The sequence below is a fragment of the Cryptotermes secundus genome, unplaced genomic scaffold (assembly GCF_002891405.2).
Source record: "Cryptotermes secundus unplaced genomic scaffold, Csec_1.0 scaffold67, whole genome shotgun sequence".
Lineage (NCBI taxonomy): Eukaryota > Metazoa > Arthropoda > Insecta > Blattodea > Kalotermitidae > Cryptotermes > Cryptotermes secundus.
This window is the reverse complement of record NW_019720560.1, coordinates 25,586-47,005: the sequence shown is the minus strand read 5'-3', so window position 1 is coordinate 47,005 and position 21,420 is coordinate 25,586. Positions and strand designations below refer to the sequence as shown.

Below are 21,420 nucleotides of genomic sequence, written 5' to 3'. Positions count from 1 at the left end.
ATGAGTGGGCATATGTCATTGGGTAGTCAATGTTCCTTGCAGATGCACACAGTTGCAGGCCACTGGAGCATCACTAATACAGACATTTACAGGCTGCGAACATAAAATTTCTTCTCGCTAGCTGAGCGTTGTCTGTGGTTGCTTTTGTTACTAAGATAACCGTTTGTTTTTGTCTCTCAAAGTTGTGATGATAAAAACAACACAGCAAAAAAGAACGTACTCCATACGCTTAATTAATTAAGTATCCCATGAAGACGTAATGGGATTGAAGGCACAGCTCCATCATTATTGACATCGACAGTGAATGGAGGCGAACGGTCAGGACTTCATGCTCCGGCCGCTTTACTCCCGTGGAAATAGCCACCGGTGCCCACTGGATATGAGTCTGGGCCGGTCTGGACAGTGTGGAGAAGACAAGAATTTTACCCTTGCCGGGAATTTAACCCCGACATTCCAGCCCATAGTCCGTCGCTGTACCGACTCAGCTACTCTGGCTCTTACAAAATACATCATACTATTAATTACTTTTAACAAACTGAAATATTTCAGCTTGTCACACGTTTATGTCGTTCTTTTCAGACAGATGGTGCAAATTATAAATAACGGTAAATATATTTATATAATCACAACTGATCATCCAAATACGTGGGCAGAACCAACGCCGAAACGTCGTGTACCGTAAATATACCTGAGATAATGGGTGTTATCCACGAGATGTAGTTATAATGAATCAGCCATTTTAGACATGTGTAGAAGATCCTTCTCACGGAATGGTCAGTCGTTCTGAAGCACAGCTTTCGGCAAGAAACTTCGGCCTGACGAAATAAAGTATTTTTGGGAAGTGACAGTGTGACCCACAGGAAGAAGCAGAGGAAATGCTGGAAGAAGAAAGACAGGCGGAAAGGGGTCAGAGCCATGACTATCACCAACAAAAGCTAAAAGAATCTCTCTATGGACGTTTCTTCTTCCCTGATATCAGGACCTATCAAAACACAAAATAAACCGCTGCGTGACTGTAAGACTCAAAATAAAAGGAATCCCACAGGCGCCGCGCTACAATAATCTGAAGAAAAACTGAGGTGATATTCGAGCAAGGGCCAGAGGTGAAATCACATTTATGGTTTGCTTATTTAAGGGGAAGAGTCAGTAAATAGGTCACAAATGGTAGTAAACAATTGTAACTGACTTCTGCTACGTGTAGCACTAGGAAGTAGCACAGTCCCCCTGCACGAAAGTCTAAGTAGCAGACTCCCGTACGCAAGTTTAGAAGCTATTCCACCCCCCCTTCCCCTTGGCACTACAGCCTCAGTGGGTCTAGGCCTACGTCCATGAACTTCTCCGTTCACTTCGGTTTTTCTAGATCTTACACATTCGGTAGGACTCCTTGGGCGGGTGATCAGCTCGTCGCAAGGCCTCTACCTGTACACAAACACAGAAAAACGCACACACAAACTAAACATCCATGTCCTGAGTGGGACTCGAACCCACGATCCCGGATTCCAGGCGAGCGAAGACAGTAGATGCCTTAGACTGCTCGGCTACCGTGACCGGCAGAAGCTATTTTAGCAGGCAAGATGGCGAAAGTTCTTGAGGGGTATACTACCGAAAAACAGCTTTCTGTTGGCGAAACGACTCACTGCAAAGAATATTAGAAGATAAATGTTCCCTGCTTACAGTGGGAAGTCTTCTTCACGGAACTCGGTTCCACCTTGGTGAAAAAAGTTTCGGTGATGACGAAGAGGTTGAAACGAATTTGCGGAAGTGGGTGAGACAACAGTCAAAAGACTTGTACGCTGAGGTTTTCGAAGAACTGGTAAGGAGATGGGGCAAGTGTATCAATATTGGCGTTGGATATGTCGAGAAGTGATTTTTACAGGTCTGAATATCATATGTTTTACGTTGTATAGCCATTTGGAACAAATTTACTGACTCTCCCTCGTATCCAATTAAAAACATCACGGCTCCAAGTATGCGATGCATCACAAACAAGGCTAATATGCTACTTCATTTGAGAAGATACTTTCATTTATATCACTGCGTATGATGTTTTACTAAACTGAACCGTGAGAGAGCGAATATCCACGCAAACAACTCCGACCAAAGAAGGAAGCTTAAATATTACATTTGGAAACTCTGTACAATACAAAAAAAAATCTCAAATACCTTCAAAGATTTAGAACGTCAAATCGACCAAACAGATAGAAAGAGGTTTAGCTAGTAACTTTCTTATATCGTATTCAGGAAGCCCTGTGTACTGTCTTCGAAAGAGAAGTAAGTTCTTCTGACTGAAATGTTCAGCGATACTCTTCAGTCTCTGCAAGCATGTAACTATGACGCGGTGACTTGCTTTCACATGGACCTCTTCTCGTTCTCTAGCTCAATTTTGAGCCTATTCACTGCTGCAGCTTAGAAGTTCCTGCCTTACTTCTTGGGTCTGTTGTAGTCTTGGCATATTTGCCTTCTTATACAGACACCCATTCCTGCCTGCTGAATCTCTTCAGCCTCCTGCCTGCCTCCAAGTGCTCCTCCCAGCTCTCATAAAATGTTCTGAACATATTAGAGCCATCTCAGTCTAAGCATCCAAACGTTTCTTCCACTTTCTGACTCGCTTTCAAACATTTTCGTGCACCTTTGTTTCATCTAGTCCAATTACACGTCGCAAGCACTGCAAACTTCTCTCAGAATCCGCTACAAGATTAGGAGTCCTTTCATAGTTCCATCCGTTCCGGGCGAGTCCTGGTTCCTCACGCACCATTCTCAGTTATTGATCCATACACATTCGCAACTGATATGCGTCGTTAAATAAACAATGATACAAGCAATAATGGCGCAGAGGCCACGTATGGACGCCAGACTCTAGCTGGGATTGCTTTGTGATCAGAAAGTCTTTACTGTATGATCGATACGGTAACATGGGGCACATTAGCAGAAGTGTTACAGAATGCATGTGTTATACTCTTAATGCAGCGGCTTGCACGATAGACGTAGCTGTATTGTGCTCTGATTAATGTAGTGATATACGTATTAAGGCAGTGAAATATTAACTCAACTTCGAGAATATGTGGCATTCTGCGGACCACGTTTGGGGAAAGCATAGTTTAGTGTATATATTGTCACGCGACGGAGTGACTACAGACGGGGTTTGGATTGGTACTCGGATTTATTGTACACATATAACTAGTTACTACATTTTACAAACCACTAGAGGGCACACTAAGTCTTCTCAGTCTGTTAATCTTCATTAGCCGTTGCTTGGTAACGGCTTTCAACAGCGGACCGTCCCCTTCCTCAGCTACCAGCTTCTCGCAGCAACAGTTCACAACGACTGAACTACAGGTGTCTAACTCAATAACTCCAGCTCAAAGTCGAAGTCGAAGTTACACCGCGACTGACGGTCGGTCAGTCAGTCAGTCTTGGTGTCGAGCCCAATCTGGGGCTTAAGATCAAATATTTATTACTGTTTGAGAGTTTCGGTCTTGTTTTTGTGGAGCGCTCTCTCTGATGAGAGGACGGGTCTGTCTTTTATCAGAGTCATTGTATACAGTAGTCAGTCATTTGTCATAACGTAAAGGATATTTACATTTTACATGTTAAACATGTTAATAAATGTACGAGGGTAAGTCAGAAATTATCCGCACTTTCTCCATAACACATCTTTAGGTTTGTTACACTGCCTCCTACGCATGCATTGTTAGAGTTGGTACTACTGTGGTCATGTGATTGAAGTTTTACCTTGATCGCATCATTTTCCTTGATGCTGTGACAGTGTAAACATGGCCGCTCTGCTAGCAGTGTGCACCAATGATTAACAAAGAATAGTGATCCGATTTCTCTGGTTGGAAGGTGTGTCAGGGGCTGAAATTCATATGTGAGTTCATCACTATGAGTCAGAATCCAAAAGCCAGAGCATGGCGTGGAAACAGCCGGGATCGCAAACGAAGATGAAATTCAAGACTCAGTCTTTCGGGGGAAAGGTGATGCTAACCTTTTTTGGGGGCTCAAAGGGCCTATACTGGAAGACTACCTGGAAAAAGGGTCTACGATCAACGGTGCAAGATACAGTGACTTGCTGGCCAACAATCTGAAGCCAGCAATTCGCACCAAACGCCGAGGCCTATTGCCGAAGAAAGTGTTGTTGTTGCATGACAATGAACACACACACACACAAGGACGGCCAGACCGTTTCGGGGTGCTGGAACACCCTGCCTACAGCCCAGATCTCGCCCCTTCCGACTATCATCACTTTGGACCGCTCAAAGATGTTTTACGAGGTTTTTGATTTTCTACGGACAAAGAAGTGGGAGAAGCGGTGCATAAATGTTTGCGAGACCAACCGAAAACCTTCTTCGTGGAGGGAATACGCAAGGTTTTGGACCACTGGACCAAGTGCATCGAAAAGGGAGGAGACTATATAGAAAAATTAAGTACTTGCTCAACCCCTACTTTTGTGTATATGGATTGGAAAAACAAGAGTGCGGATAATTTTTGACTTCCCTACGTATATACGCACGTAAAATATATACAAGGCCTCTGTCAGTCCAGGCTCAGTACAGCAGACTATGCCTTATTTCTAGTAGCTTCCGCTACAACCGTAGTCTAGTCACTTGTACGGTCTTATGCTTGACCGCCGCCAAGTTAAAGATTCTTATACTTAACTCCTGCTCCTAACTTATCCTGCGTATAACATCTCGAAACGGACCACACAGAAAACACAGTTTACCATTATTGTAACCTCTTGTCGCCGTTGATTGTTGCGTTCGTGTCGGTTGGCGGAGCCGTTACCTAGAAACGGCTATTATATAATCGCTTATTTCGTGGTCGTTGCCGAGCAACAGATTTGAATGCCACGATACAGTAGTATTGCCATGAAGAGGCATGGTATATTTCTCAGCTCTGCACACGGAAACAATATTGTTTGCTTTACGTAAATAGGATGACTTCACAAATTAAATTTGTTGCTGGCAGATATCAGGACTGGCGATATAACGTTAGAAGGCGAGATGTCGTCCCTTTATGATTCGTAATATTGGGGGCGATGCCTGGGTAGTAAGGAAAGGTGTGAAAATCGGGGGGCACGAAAGAATACTGAAAACATATTTTCGGTACAGTCGTAACACATCACCCAGTCGGGTCTTACATCCTGGTTCCCATGTTGAAAGCTTTGTCCGCCAGTCACAAGGCCAAACTCGTGGCCCATACAAGGAAAATAGGATTGCTTCTAATGTGTATAGGTATTATTGGGTGAAACTATAATTTCGTGTGTGATTCTGTATGGGTGTGAAACTTGGTGTCTGACATTAAGGTGGGATATAGAGTGAGGGTGTTTGAGAACAGGGTGTTGAGGAACATATTTGGACCGAAGAGAGACAAAGTGACATGAGGGTGGAAAAAACTACATAACGAGGAGCTTCATAATTTGTACTCTTCTCCAAGTATAATTAGAATGATAAATTCAAGAGGATGACATGAGATGGGCATGTAGCATGAATGGAAGATAAAAGGAATGCGTATAGGAGATTGGTGGGGAAATCAGAAGGAAACAAACCACTATGAAGCCAAAAAAGTAGGCGGATTAGAAAAGATGTTAGGGAAATAGGATGAGGGTGTTCTGGACTGACTGGAATGATCTGGCTCAGGATATAGACCAGTGGAGTGATCATGTGAACACGATAATGAACCTTCGGGTTCCATAAAATGCTGGGAAGTTCTTAAGTAGCTGCGTAACTCGCGGCTTCTCAAGAAGGGCTCAGCTTCATGGAGTTAGGTGTGATTGGATTCCGAGATCTTTTAAGATGTGAAATAACGCGAGTTGGTTGTTTTGTTCTGGTGACTCTGACACACATGAAGGACTGGAGTTTTACGTAACTAACCCGACAACAGACAACGTCTGACTATCGATGTTTCGACAAGGGAAGCATTCCTTCATACCCTTCCATTCATCAACTGAATATGAGTGACACAAGATTAGCTGCACTGCCATAAATTAAATATATTCACCGAACTCAATTTTCTGCAGAAGAAAGTGCACAGAAGTCTGGAGCAGTTTATATTCAGGGGTCAGCGTCAAGCTCTCAATAGCACAATACAAAACTCTGGATTTCTCTTTTAGACAAAATGTTTCGCCACATATGTGCCATCTTCAGGTCCTGTTTTACTAAGAATCAGTATAATTTACGTGTAAACCGAGGGCATCCACCGGTGTAACCAAAATTAGTACCTGAGGCTAACCTTTCTATGGGACCCAACACATTAGGTGAGGACGGAAACAGATCCAGTTTCCAAAACGCTGTGTTCTCTAGTTTTCTAGAATGTCGGATGATGGATGAAGTCCGAAAAAGCCAGTAATTCTGAGTGTTATTAACCATCGTCAGAACCCTTTAGGGTCTACTTATATTCAGTGTGGTTTGCTGTTGCCTTCGATTGGCTACATCGAAATTGAGATTAGTTTTGTACTTACTTTCCATGGAAACGACACAATGACATTCCAACAAACTGACAGACAGCGCCCAGCCAAGTGACGAAAATTGGATGCTATGTAAATAACAATATCCATACACTATGAAATTACGGTACTGTGATTTGAGCCAGGAAACTTCCGTAAACAAGTCGCGTAGAACAAACATGTTGAGTGTGCATGCGCGCGTGCGCGATAGCGATATGGCTCACATAAAGCCTTTCCGAGTATTACGTGTGAGAACATCGGCTCTGGTTCGTTAGTTCAGTAAATAAGACTTCGTGTCATTACGGCTAAACTAATTGTGTGCCTATAATCCTACATTCACTACGCGCTGAGTCAGCGCCGAATCTTCTAGGAGCCTGGCCCAGCCGAGGCCATAAATAGGAAGCCATTAAGAGGATATTTTGCGACGCACTTCTTGCTGTAGGTCTCCTATCTTCCCTGTACTAAAGGTAAAGGTAAAAGTTATCCCTGTGTTTAACTAATTAAACACTGCGCCATGAAGGCGTATGATGGAGTGGATGTATAGATCCATATTTTCTTGACCTCGACACTACATGGAGGTGAGTGGTCAGCTTCACGCCCCTGCCGCTTTACCTCATGGGAAAGAGCTCCGACGCACATTGGACAGGAAGCTGGGTGGACTCAAGAGCCGGTCTGGACGACGTGGACAAGAGACAATTCTTGATCCTACCGGGACCCGAACTCCGACCCCTCGGCTGTCCAGTCTGTAGCTAGTCGCTACACCGACTACTATATCCCTGTTCATCTTCCCTATACATCGGTCTCGGAATAAGCAAATATGTGTTGAAGGTTTTAAAGTGACCTCTCCTTAGATGGTAAGCTCATTAAACAAACAAGGACTCATCCCTTTGAAACAATGTCTCTCCTCTCAAAACATCCGTCTCTGATTTTATAGTAATGACACAAACAAAGGCCGGCCCACGGCACAAGCTGTTAGTCGCTGGCTTCCCACCGCGGTGGCCCGGGTTCGATCCCGGGTCTGATCAAGTGGGATTTGTGGTGGACAAAGTGGCGCTGGGGCAGGTTTTCTCCGAGTACTTCGGTTTCCCCTGCCAATCTTCATTCCACCAATTGCTCCACAATCACCCTCACCTATCATCTGGGGCTGGTACATTAGGCTAGAAGTGGCCACGGTACAAGGGACATATTCCCTCGCCACTAACAATAAAAAAACGACATAAACAAAGCTCTAATACAGTGTACAGGTTTGTGGACATACACTTAAACACTCAAGAGTTACGATTCAGAAGTGCATTTGCAAGAAGGGATTGCTAAACGTCATACCTTCCTTACTTACTTACTTACTGATTTACTTATTTACTTACTTACTTACTTACTCACTTACTCACTCACTTACTCACTTATGGAGCTGAGCCCTTCTTAAAGAGAAGCCAAATCTGCAGCTACTCAGGAATTTCGTAGCATTTTATGGAAACCGAAGGTTCATTATTGTATTCACAAGAGGCCACCACTGGTCTCTATCCTGAGACAGATTGAGCGAATCCATACCATTCCATCCTATATCTCTTAGATCCATTTGAATATTGTACACCCACCTACGCCTTGGTCTTCCCAGTGGTCTCTTTCCTTCTGGCATGCCTTCCTTACTAGTCTAAATACAGCGGTCCTGCTATGTAATCTACACGCTTTTAACTTCTACGTGTTACCTTCATGAAATATCCCAGATTTATTCTACAGTCTGATCTAAAGATTCAGTGTCTGGATAGAGGCTATCGTGCAATCTAATGAGATACTAACACTGGAAGGAAAGATTTCGGTTCACAATGGAACCCTTTACTTCATCCTCTTGTCCAAAATACCTCAGATATTTATTCGCCGTTATACACAAATCTTAAGACTCTTTTCTCTGCAGTGATGTAGGCTGCAGCGTGAAGTTGAACAATCACCAGAACAAGGCCCCGCATGCCTTCACGTCTACACTATGAGTGATCCAGTCATCTCTGACGTTCAGAGAAAAGTGTAGTTCTACATGTACTCCCTGGTCTCTATCGGCTGTACGCTGAGAGCAGTAGTTTTAGTAGTGTCACGTGACGGTTACTCTCGACAGAGTTTGGACTATGAATGGATTTATTGACCACTGATACACATGACTCGTGACTACATTTCACAGATTAGAGTCCTCAGTCTATTACAGTCTCTACTAGCCGTTCCCTGGCAACAGATTTTAACACATAAACTATAACAGTCTCGCTGTATTACACACTCAAATTATCACACATAAATGCTGCTCTAAATAGCGCACTCTTACAACTAACTCTTTTCTTCACAACTTCGCATAGAGAACTGAACTGTCATCAACTTTGTCCCTCGAACATAACACCTCAGCACGGACCACAGAGAATATAATGCTCTATTGTTGATTTCGTTTTCAATGCCAGGGGAACGTGTTTACCGAACCGTTGCCCCAAAACGGCAGCGTGCATGTTAATGGCGCTACCTAGCATCGGCCGCTGTTTACAGAGTCCATACGAAACAATAAATTAAAAACCTATATACTCTCAGGAGCGAAGCAGGCCCTGCGGCCACGCGGGAGGACGACACGCATCCTGTCTAACATGAGAGGCTGAAGGGCCCCTGAGGAGTTACTGACCAATTATTAAAAAATGCGAAATGTTTCGCCGACTGTATGTGCTTTTCTCAGAGCACACATATGAATTCTTGCTGACTTACCAAAACTGTATGTGATACAACCATGTTTAAATTATTCTCAAGATCCAGGTGAATCCCCTTAGAGTAGGTCGAGCCCCTGGGGGATTTTGACCCACTGTTACGGAACCAAGGAATATAGGTCTACTTGTTCGGGCATTGGTTTTTGTTTCAGAAGATGTGTGCAAAAGGAAAAGGAAATATCTGGGAGAATCATACAGGAGAGCTATAACACTTAGGGAATTCCGCAATGGTGATCCTGGGGAGACGGCTTTAAGGTCACGGAAATGCCACAAGCAGATAGAATTTCCTCAAAACTATAAGCAGAACACAACGTGCTGCTTTCATAACTGTTGCAGAATGAGAAATAAGTCATCTCGTCACCAATACCGAGTTTTTGCTTAATCTGCAGGCATATCTGTGCCCAGAGAAGAAAACATAAAATGAGGATTACACGGCCGATGTTCTGTAATAGCATTTGAATTAGAAACACAAATCCAACTGAAAACCTTCATGAGCATGGCAGAATATATGAAACTGCAAATAACGGTAAATCACGAGGTATTAAACAAGTATCAACGTAGAACTACAAACAGTTGATGCATATGGTTCTCGGTCTTGTTAAGATAAAAGAGTATGTTTAACCGGAAACAAAGGAACAGTCGCTCACAATTTAAAGGGCAGTAATATCCGTACGTATGTATAGTCAGACACCAAAGGATGCAAATATATCCGAAAGTAAACATTTGTATTACATTCTAATTATTCATTTAATCACCCATCGAACCGTTAAGTCATAGAGAAGAGTAAGAATACTGTGGCATGTAGACCCGTTGCTATGCGACTGTACAGGCCGTTGATAGGCAGCGACCGAAAACAACAGAGGATGGTGTTTTTCTTTCTTTTGCGCGCGCGCGGTCCGCGCCGAGACGCTACAAGCAGGACAATTGGTAAGAGTCAGTTGTAGGACAGTCGCCAGCCGCTAAGAATGTGCACACGGAAGCAGAGGACATTGTTGAGATCCGTCACCAGGCAACGACTGATGAAGAGACACCCAGACCGAGGAGACTTAGTACGTGCTTTAGTGAACTGCAGAGTGTGTGAATTAGCGATAGCGCTGTAGCTACTTGTAGTTCCGATCTGTGAGTGTTCTATAAATCGAGTTATAGATCCCAACCCCGTCTATAATCACATTCATACAGATGACAATAAATTAAGGGAGTATGTGAAAGGAAAGTCGTAGGAGAAGTAAGGGATATTTCATTCTGGGAAGGAGAGAAGGCGTAATATTCCTTGGAGGTTCTCAGACTCCGCCCGCTCATCCTTTTGGTAAAAGTCGTAGGAAAGTGAAGAGGCTGAAATGGTTAAAAGCAGTGACTTGAGATGATGGCTGCAGAATTTTGATTTTCTGTACTACAGCGAAATTATATGATTTGGAAAAGCAATTTGGCGGCAATTACAACAAATGAAGTTAAGGAGGGCTGCATGAGAATCTCGTGGCAGGAGCTTCGAGCTCAGGAACCATCGCAGCATGCGCTTGGAGGGAGGGAAAGATGAAGAATATTTTTGTCGAGATGACCGGGCCTTACAGCATCATGTTCATGTAAATGACTTTTAAAAATTCCTATCGCACAGAAAACAATTCTCCATAACAAAGAGCAGCCAGTTATTGCCAAAGCTACTGTTACATACACGTATTTGTAGAAATCGTTAAGTTCAGAAGAAGCGGTACAGTCAGAACCACTATCATAAGCTACAATGGCCGGCAGTTGTCTCCCAGACCCCCGTGCAGCCCACGGAGGTGGATATGGATGGAGAGCGTGAAAGAGGATACAGTGCCAGCCCATTTTCAGTATGCGTGGAGCTTTGATTCTATTCCCTACATACACCCCATATTTTATTGCAGAAAATTACGACAAAAATAATGTCACTTTGAAAGCACAGTAGTGTACTCCGGTCTGCCACAGGTGATGACGGGAAAGCCACAAGATACGTTACGTTATGTCAAGACGGACATACGCTGTCAACTGACACATACGCCCTATCCATTAGTTAGAGTTTAGCTAGGATATGGCTTATGTTGGTCATCGGTAAAGTGTCACGCTGGCTCACTACAAGACACACCTAAGTCCTCAGAACGTAAATGCACTATACCGTTTCAGGGCCGCCCCACAAGCGTCTGGGGCATGAAAAGACAGCTGAACACAACGTGAGAACAGCACATGTGCCTTTATAGATAGATTCGAGTACGGAGAGGGGAGGTGTGTATAGGGCCACTTAGAAGAAATCTTCAGGTTTCCACATTAAAAGCCGACGGTTCTGATCCTACTTACGTGCAGTGAGGTAAGACAATGTAGGGCAGAAGCACAATTACACCAGACAGCAAGGTTACAGCAATACGAAAAAAAATCAAACAATTCCGATGTGATTATGAATTTGGACACACAAATCTTCCATCATGTCACAATTTAGAATAATGAATTTTGAGTCAAAACAATGTAGTTATTATGTACCTGTAGCTTTGCTTGTTCTTGTAATGTCTGTCAACCGTAACGTGAGAACACAATTCTTTAATGTTGAACAGACGTTTATTCTCACTTAAATAACAACATTTATTCATCACTGTTGTTTGCATTCTCTTGTGTGTGACACTGACCATAAACAGGGGTTAGCATCAACAGAACCAAAGAAGGGAAACAACACGCTCATAGCAAGGACAGGACAGGATACAACATACACGTAAATGAAGAAAATCAAAATTAAAGGAAATGACAAATAAGATAAAAACATTAAAATGTCCACTCTCAATACAGACTAACTTTACCGTCGTTACTCACAGCACTAAACAAGAGAAACAGAACATACTTCACTTACACGCGGGAAACCGACAAGTACAGGGTAACTCACCACTTACACATCATGTGATTGTACACCACTTGATGGGGACCAGTTGAAGTTTCTTGTGACACATGGTACTGAACTTCCGCCTTCCATAAAGTGGTGAAAAATGCAACTGATGACCTCTCAAGAAGGACTAATCTCCATGGAGCAAGTTCAGTTACTTAGCTAATACAGCGGTCTTAAGAAACTTAGCGTTTTCCACTCATTCTCAAATAAGTTTGGTTGTTATACTGCAGTCTGCTTGGTTTCATATTGGCCGGTTCACACGTGGTTTAATAAAACTCTGTATCGATACCTGCATCAACATGCGAGTTACATGTCCAACCTATCATACCTTCCTTAATTTAACGAAATCAACAATTTTTGCTGAGTTCCTTCTCATATACATTCTTATTCCCCAATCTGCATCATTAGAACAAATTTTGTTGTGTTAGTCTGCAAACAAGACAACTGTATTTTCTTCCTTCAGAGCAAGCGTCCAGTCTGATAACCTTACAAACGTCTGTGAATTGATATCATGAAAAGGCAATGGCTCTGCGGTGCGTGTACCACATCGCGATGGCGCAGGTGTATAGTGGCAGTGGAGGCAGGATTTCATGCATTCGTAATCTTGGCGCTACAGCTCAGTCGATATAGCGATCAGACTACACAGTGGACGACCGGGCAGTCAGCTTTCGACTGCCGAGCAAGGTCATAGTTTTCTCTTTTCCGTAGCGTCAGGCAAATTGTGAGGTTCACCCATCCTTTCCGCGAATGGGTAAGGGGGCTCTTTTTTCCGAGGGTAAAATGACCGGAGCCTTCAAGCCGACCACTCACCAACTAGTGCCGAAGTTTACTTCCCACCCCACCCCCCACAATTCTTCATGATATGGTGCTTAATCTAGCGCAGGGATTGCGTTACTAGACGGAGGCGAGTACTCAATTCACTGTTCCGCCTCTTTGGACCCCGAGGAACAGATCCCGCTACCCACTGGTTACAAGGCTGGACGGGCCGAAGCACAAATCCGGATGTAACGGCGAATAGAAATGTCCTGCCCATAGCCCATAATCTAATTCTGATCAAGCAGACCGTAGCCAGTAAATTCATTGGTTGCGCTGTCCCGACTCCACCATGCTCTCCAGTGTACCAGAAAATAATGGAGAAGATATTTCTCGAGTAACAAAATTCGTTCCTCAACTACAACCCCATAAGCATTCTATCTAACCAGCTAACCACTTGCTGAGGTCAAGAATGATGAAGCTATACCTTCATTCCTCCCTACGTCTTACCGGCAGTTATTCACAATTATTTAGTTTTACCTAACACCTGTACTTTAAATAGGTAAGAACTCTGATCAGCTCAAATTGTTCTGTTCTCGTAATAACAATTTGCTTCAAGACTTTCAGAATTCTAAAACGTTTAGCTTCAACTTGTACCTTAAAATACGTAACTAACACACAGAGCTGCGGAAACTTTCACCCAGACTGTACTCCGTCCTATTTAGCGTCTCGTTCTAATTTCATAATATTTGAATTCATTTGCAAAATGCAAAGTCACTTCCTCGGAACAACCTTCCATACTGAGCTGAGAGGTAAATGTTATTTGTTCTACCGTGCAGAGTTACTAACACCTGGAGCTTCGAACATCACATCCCATTAAACAGGTAACTTCCAAGCCAATATTGGTTCACCTTGAACTCACGGAACAACGCGTTTCCTGTCGTAGGTCTAATTTTAGTTCCATGCCAAAATAACCCAGAACTGTATTCATAAGCTTATGTATTCTATTACAGACGTCAATGTGACTGACAATATGTGACAGTGAGTCGCGAAACGGTATAAACTGCATTCCATTGACAGCCACACCCTCTCGAAGCCTTTATGTCAACAACACAAATATGGTGACGCGACGAATGCTCCGTAGGAACTAAAACCCTTCGCCGCATATCTTACGGTTCGTGTACTGACAGGCTTTGAAAAACATGCAACGTTTATTGCAGAAATTTTCTTATGAACTAACCAGCATCTGAAAGAACTGCATAAAACCTCAATCTGGTAGTTCCCACCAAAGACATGAGGCTATAATGCTTGAGATGTGTGATTATAATGCAGAAAAGTAGGGCTGATAGGAAAATTCTTGAAGTAATTTAAAAAGTAGAACAAAAATTGAAATTCCCTGACTGCGGTGGCTGTAGGACGAAGAGAATGAATTTCGACAGACGAAAGAGATGAAAGCAAACGGATGAATAATAGAGAAGGATGGACATCTGTCGCAAAGAACACCAACGTTCCTAGAGAACATCAGTCATGGAGAATAACAAGTATTTAAAAAAAATATGGGAGTAACAAATGTTACATATTTCCCTTGGCTTAATAACTGCAACCTTGTATGTGAAATATGTAGTTATGCGGGAACATAAAAAATTTACTGCCAAATGTATGGGTGACTATAGCAGGGGCTTGGATTGGTAATCGGATTTATTGACCACTTCCATATCGTAAATATAAGTAACAATGGCGTTAACGCTAATTCACGCGGTCTACAATTCCCTAGAGCAAGTACAAATTCTCCTAAAGTTGTTGTATCTTCGCCGGTTGTTGCCTGGTAACGGCTTCAAACGGCGGACGCTCCCCTTACTCTGGGTTTCCGAACTGTCCCAGTGCCTCAGCTACAAGTTTCTAAAAGCAAAGGCTCACAAGGGATGATCCACAGCAGTCCCCTAACTCACTCACTAACCAACCAACTATTCATCACTTAACTGAACTAACTCCTCAATGTCTGCTTATAACATAACGGCACGAACAGAACAGAAAACACCGTTCCAACAGTTCTTCTATTGTTGCATGGCACAGCTGTGGCACAGAACGCGTAGAGAACACCGCTTCCTGGTTAGTCCATTGGTGCGTAAATGGAACGTGTTGCCTAGCAACGGGAGTTGTTTAAAGAGTCATTACTTAGCAATGAATCTACATGCTACAATATCTATAAATCTTGTGCAAAATATTTTATATCTTGGTTTGCTGCGCTTTTGTGAGCGTACCTATATAACATCGTTTATTTAATTTTATGCTTGGTAAAATGTAACATGGCCGGTCACGGTAGACGAGCGATCTAAGGCATGTACTGTTTTCGCTCGCTTGGAAACCGGGATCGTGGGTTCGAATCCCACTCAGGGCATGGATGTTTAGTTTTTGTGTGTGCGTTTTTCTGTGTTTGTGTACAAGTAGAGGCCTTGCGACGAGCTGATCACCCGCCCAAGGAGTCCTACCGAAAGTGTAAGATCTAGAAAAACCGAAGTGAACGGAGAAGTTCATGGAGGTAGGCCTAGGCCCACTGGGGCTGTAGTGCCAAAGAAAAATTAATGTAACATGTTCGTAGGATACAATGAGTTAAAACTCCCTCTAATTGCCTCTAAAAATTCCAGTGTTCCAATCGTCGAATCAGCAAATTTCCTGCCACGTTGCGTGTTAGAACCCGTGATTCCTCGAATGTGAAAGGAATTTGAAATGATTCAAGTTCTGTCACAATATCCTTACCAGCCGCGCGCTAAACTGAGGCTACTTGTGATATCTGAAATCCTCATGGTGATGATTGTGTCTTGAGGTTGATGCAGTACGCTTGCTCAACGGCGTTTTGCCTCTTCTTGAGCGTAGAAACTCAAGACAATCACAAGCAAGGCGACAAGTAGCGACCACGGCATAACGCGTCGACTATGAAGATGGTGGTAGTACGTTCCTCCGAAATGTGTACAAACTTCTACCAGACTTCAGGCTGTCATATGTCGGGAGACAGCACTCCTACTGTTGGGACCGCTGCTTGTTTACTGACACATTATCGAAGTGACCGTTCCGGTACAGTTAAAAATATAACAGTCCAAGAGACACAGTGCCTCATGAACACAATTCTTCCTTCCTTGGCACTACAGCACCAGTGAGCCTAGGCCTACCTCCATGAACTCCGTTCACTTCGGTTTTTCTAGATCTCACACATACGGTAGGGCTCCTTGGGCGAGCGATCAGCTCGTCGCAAGGCCTCTACCTGTAGACAAACACAGAAAAACGCACACAAACATCCATGCCCTGAGTGAGATTCGAACCCACGATCCCGGCTTCCGAGCGAGCGAAGACAGTGCATGCCTTAGACCGCTCGGCTACCGTGATCGGCGAACACCATTCTACTGAATGAAAATATTTTTGTCCTGTGGCTAACAAACACGTGGGCACACGTAGTATGCAACATATAAGAGGCTATGACTAAATACTACTTTGGGAGAAAATCCAGAACTCAAAGACATATTGTTTTTAATTTAGAATAATTTTAGATTTTTAAATATGAATTATTTTATGTAGTGTGTGACTACAGACGAGGTTTGGATTGGTGGATGGATTTATTGACTACTTAACAGATCGTGTATAATACTACCGCTATTTTTACACTCTACAGTTCACTAGAGCACACAGCCAAGTGTTCTCACTCTGTTACTAGACGTTTCCTTGTAATGGCTCCAACAACTGCTATTTCTCTGCCTCCGGTTCAAGTTCTTTCTTCACAGACTCCCGTGAAAAACCAAATTCAAAGTCAAGGTCACATTGCGACTGACGGTCAATCAGTAAGTCTTGGTGTCGAGTCCCATCTGCGACCTATGACCAGATATTTATTACTGTTTGACAGTTTCGGTCTTCTTTTTGTGTGGCGCCCTCTCTGACGAGAGGCCGGGTCTGTCTTTTGTATATGCTGCTGGCCTTTACTGTCTCAGATTTGAGACTTCCTTTTCTAACCTTGTCCCTCGCTTATAATATTTCGGAACGGACCACATAAAAAACACTGCTCTTCCATTGTTGTAGTCCAACTGTTATATTATTAAAAGTGTGCTGCCTAGCAACGGGAACGTGTTTACCAAGCTGTTGCTCAGAAACGGCCCTGGTACATCTTCCCATCTCGCGGTTGTTGCATAACAACGGCTCTATACGCTACAATATATAAGCACGGCCTTGATTGGAGAAGGGGTACATTTAATAGAAACACATTCCGTTAAAAGGCACTGAAGAATGCTACTCCGTTAAAAGGCAGTAAATGTCGAGTTCTCGATAATTAGGGACCCGTAAACTGTCCTTCGTGATGCTTCCTACAAAAACATCAGAATTTTTGGTTCCTACATACACGCGTACACAAAATTCAACTCCATAGAATTGAATTCTTTGTCCTTTCAGCACATTAATGGCCCACGCTCGTCATTCTTGGCATGCTGAATGATAAGGGCAACGTAGCGTGGCTCCAGTTCTGTTGACAGTCAGGCGGTGTGAATCACGCACGGGCTGACTTTGATAGAAACTGCAAGCTGAGTTTCCTTGTTCACTGGACTCTGAAATGTTCTGAAGAGATCTAACGAGCTCAGTTCTTTCAAAATAGCCCGTGTTTTTTTAATTCCTTTTGACCGCTTCAAACCCACCGAGCGCAGATGTCCAACTACATATATGGGGGGGGGGTAATATAATGAATTACAAAGAGGCTCAACCAGAGACTGCAGTACTGTACGGGAACTATGGCGGAAGAGCTGGACAGACAAATATGGCGGTGTGACAGAAGGCATAGCAGTTCCATTGCGTGGTACTGCATTAAGAAATTTAATTAACACCACCAATTGCAAGCACGAGAAACACATTAGTGTGTACGGTTATACGAAGTATCACAGTAGAAACACACTAACACTGCAGAACGCAATGTGCTCATTTATTGTGATTGAAACTGATGTACAGCACGAATAATTATCCTACGTGTAATAAAATTTTACTGTTTATTTTCGTATTCCAACAAAAATTATAGCCCTACCAAGTTCCAGGACGATCAGTTCAGGCATTGCCTAGCAATAAACGTATCATCTGTCTCCACTATACCGGCCTTCAGGCGTCATTTCACAATATTTTACTCAACATGCAGGCAAAAGTATTTCTATGTTCACAATATTTACCCAAACAACTCCTTTCCGTTGTCTAAAATATAATAACGTGAATTTTTGGATAGGAAGCAGTATGTGTTTTTCAAATTACAAAGCTTCAAACAGTAAACATAAACCATTTATACTGTAACTCTTGCTCACCATGCAGGTAACGCTACAAAAGCCCAATAAAATTACACCTGATGACATTTAATTAATCCAACAAAGTCGAACATAAACTGATTATATTAAATCCAGCTATCTGCTTTCGCTTTGTTACTCCAGGTCGACTTTCGTCTCGTTCCCACACATATGCTCATAGAAACGGAAGTTTCCGCCATGTTTATGAAATCTTTGAAATTAACAGAAAGCGTCAATCACATTTAATTTGCAGCCCTCACTCAACATGAACGTACTTTCAAACATACGCGTATAAGTGTTAAATTTTGGAACGAAGTCTGTTCGGAAGGGAAGCGTACAATGGAATTGCGCAATTACTCAGCAGTCACTACATCACGCTACTGTGGTGCAATTCACGATTGTTAACATCGCTGTGCATGTATATCTAGAATCAATGCAAAGAATTTTGGTGTAGTGATACGAAGATAAAATTAAACCGTTCACAATTACTCAACTTATCCGAAAACACATCCGTTCCCTTTCTTTGATTTCTTTGCTACTTAATATGTTATCTGTACATGAGCGTCCTTTCCTCGACAAATGTTCATCTTGTAACCATGGATACCCGAAGATGTCCTGACGTTTTCTACTGAATATAAATAGTAATGACGTAATAAGTTAAGAGGTAAAAGTACCCCTATAAATAGGCCGTGGAGGTCCATACGGCTGCGAGACGTCTAGGCTCCCACATTTGCTAGAAAATCGACTCACAGATGGCGGTAATCATTCCTTTAGAGGCTGAGTCGACTCCGGGTCCATAGTCCGGCTGTAAGAATTAGTATGGTAAAGTTCTCCCTGTGCTTAACTAATTAAGCACTATACCATGAAGGTACATGGGAGTCCACATTTTCTTGACCTCGGCACTAGTTGGAGGTGAGTGGTCAGCTTCAAGCCCCGGCCGCTTTACCCACGGAGAAAGAGTTCCCGGTACAAATTGGATAGGATGTTGGGTGGATCCCAAGATCGATGTGGACGACGTGAAGAGAAAATTCTTGATCCTACAGGGACTCGAAATCCGACCCCTCGGTCTTCCAGCCAGGGGAATAGAACCCGCAACCTTCTGGCTTGTAGCACAGCGCCTGAACCAACTACATGACCGCTTCCTCCAAGTAATAAGAGAATAGGAAACTAATTAAAAATATTTTCCCTTAATTGGAAATAAGTGCAGGATTACACGGCAAAACGTAGTTAACACATACGTACAGCGAATGGATAGCAGCAGATTCTTAGAGTATCCTGTGGACGAAAGAAGCTGCGATGTCTGAGGAAAGTTTGAGCTTTTAAAGAAAATTCTCCGTCATAAAAATTAGAAAAGTTATTTCCCATAGAGATTAATTATCCCTCAATTTCAATAAAATACAGCCTGGAATGTGGCAGAAAATCATTTATATGCTCAAATAATATACTACAAAGTGAAATTAATTATCAACTAAAATAATCCAGTAATTAATACGATATTTAAAAGTACCCACCAAGAGTACAACAGTAAACTGTTCTGTACTTTTATTACGTGGCATGAAGATGCGTCACTAGTTTTAGGTTTCAGTCTCACTTATGTCCCGGGATACAGCCTCAGGTACGACTGGGAAGCCTTTCTCAGAGAAGGAAAGCTTTAAGCCTTTCCAAGAATCGAGCCCCGCTCATCTGTCTGCAAGTCGTCACTTAACTGACTAAGGTACTCCCTGTTTCCCAAGGATAATATATCCGACGTTCAGAATCTGAATGCAGAAGGAGCTGCTTCCTATTAATTTCAATAGCAGATGATCCCGAGAGAAAGAGAAAATGTGAATTTCCGAGTCACTGATCTACACTTCTCCCGGTGGGTGCCTTGGCAGGGATCTCATGTGAGGACTCTGAAGTAGACAATTCCTGCTCCTTCTCATAAGACAAGCCGAAGAGAAAAACGAAGTGAAACGACACAGCACTAAAAAATTTGTTCAGACATTACAACAAATTGCACTCACAAACGCAGATCTTGCAACGAAAATCAATATCTAACCGCGAAGACCCCAAGAACACGTGATCCTTATTTTCTGCATAATGTTCGTACTTTCATTCAGTGGTCATAAGAAATATATCGACAATTATACTGTCCAGATCAGTAAAGCGACTCCAGACACCTGCATTGTTCACTAACCCCACCTGATTTACTCAATTCCCGAAACCAGTGAGAAAACACAGGAAATGTCGTTTCCGTTTGCTGCTTTAATTTTAAACTGAAATACTCTTAATAGAGTGACAAATGCTGAAAGCCAGAAGGAAAGAGACCACTAGGAGGACCAAGACGTAGGTGGGTGGATATTAGAATGGATCTCAGAGAGAGATAGGATGGGGTTGATATGGACTAGATTGATCTGGCTGATGATAGGGACCAGTGGAGGGCTCTTGTGAACACGGTAATGAACTTTGTGGCTCCATAAAATGCTGGGAAGTTCTTGAGTAACTGCATAATATGTTTTTTTTTTTTTCAAGAAGGGCTCAGCTCCATGAAGTTGGTAACACACACTGCAAGTTCTTGTGCACTTTCTGGAGTGAATAGCTCTCGCGTTTTTGCATATCACGTAAGATGTCGTTCTCATGTTGGGGCAACATTTGTGTCAAGGTCAGGTCAACCATTCTGCAGGTACTGGGTGCGTTTCTAATGCATCAATCGTCCGTCGGCACGCAGGATTACGTCAGCACTGACGTAAAAGTACCGGGGCGAACATATCTGTGACATTAGCCAACGTTCATTGGTCTTTCAAAGCTAGAAAATGTTGTCACTGTGAAACGGTGCGATTGTTGTACCTTAGTAAGTAACTAACTCCATGCATCAGAGTCCAGTCGCTCAGCAACTCATCGAAATTCCAAACATATTATGGAACCAGAAAGTTCATGCAACTGGCCCTTATCCTAATCCACATGAATCCAGTCCAAACCACCCAACCATTTTCTCTGTGATCCTTTTTAATATTATCCTCCCATACGTCTAGGTCTTCATTTCCCTCCAATATGCTACATGCATTACTCTTCTCTCTATGCACGATAGACGCCTTGTCTGTAAGTATTAAGACTACTACATTTTTTCTCCGGTAACCTTGGAAGAATACGTGTAGCTGATTGCAGTATAGCGCCACTGTCTCTGAGAAAGCAGCTCAATATTTTCTGTTCTGTGCGCGCTAGGATGTTCAAACATCTTTCCTTCGTCTCTTCTCATCACATTTCCGCATTTTCTTTCCCCTCAGTTCATTCCTAAATCACCATTACACACTGGGATAACTGGGGCGAACCTATTCT

General features: G+C 42.9%; 1 protein-coding gene across 3 annotated transcripts in view; it reads right to left on the bottom strand.

Annotated features, from left to right (window-relative positions):
- The window catches only part of LOC111867947 (synaptotagmin-7), a 980,264-nt gene that overhangs the window by 933,314 nt on the left and 25,530 nt on the right, over window positions 1-21,420 (bottom strand). The gene's annotated exons all lie outside the window — the stretch shown is intronic.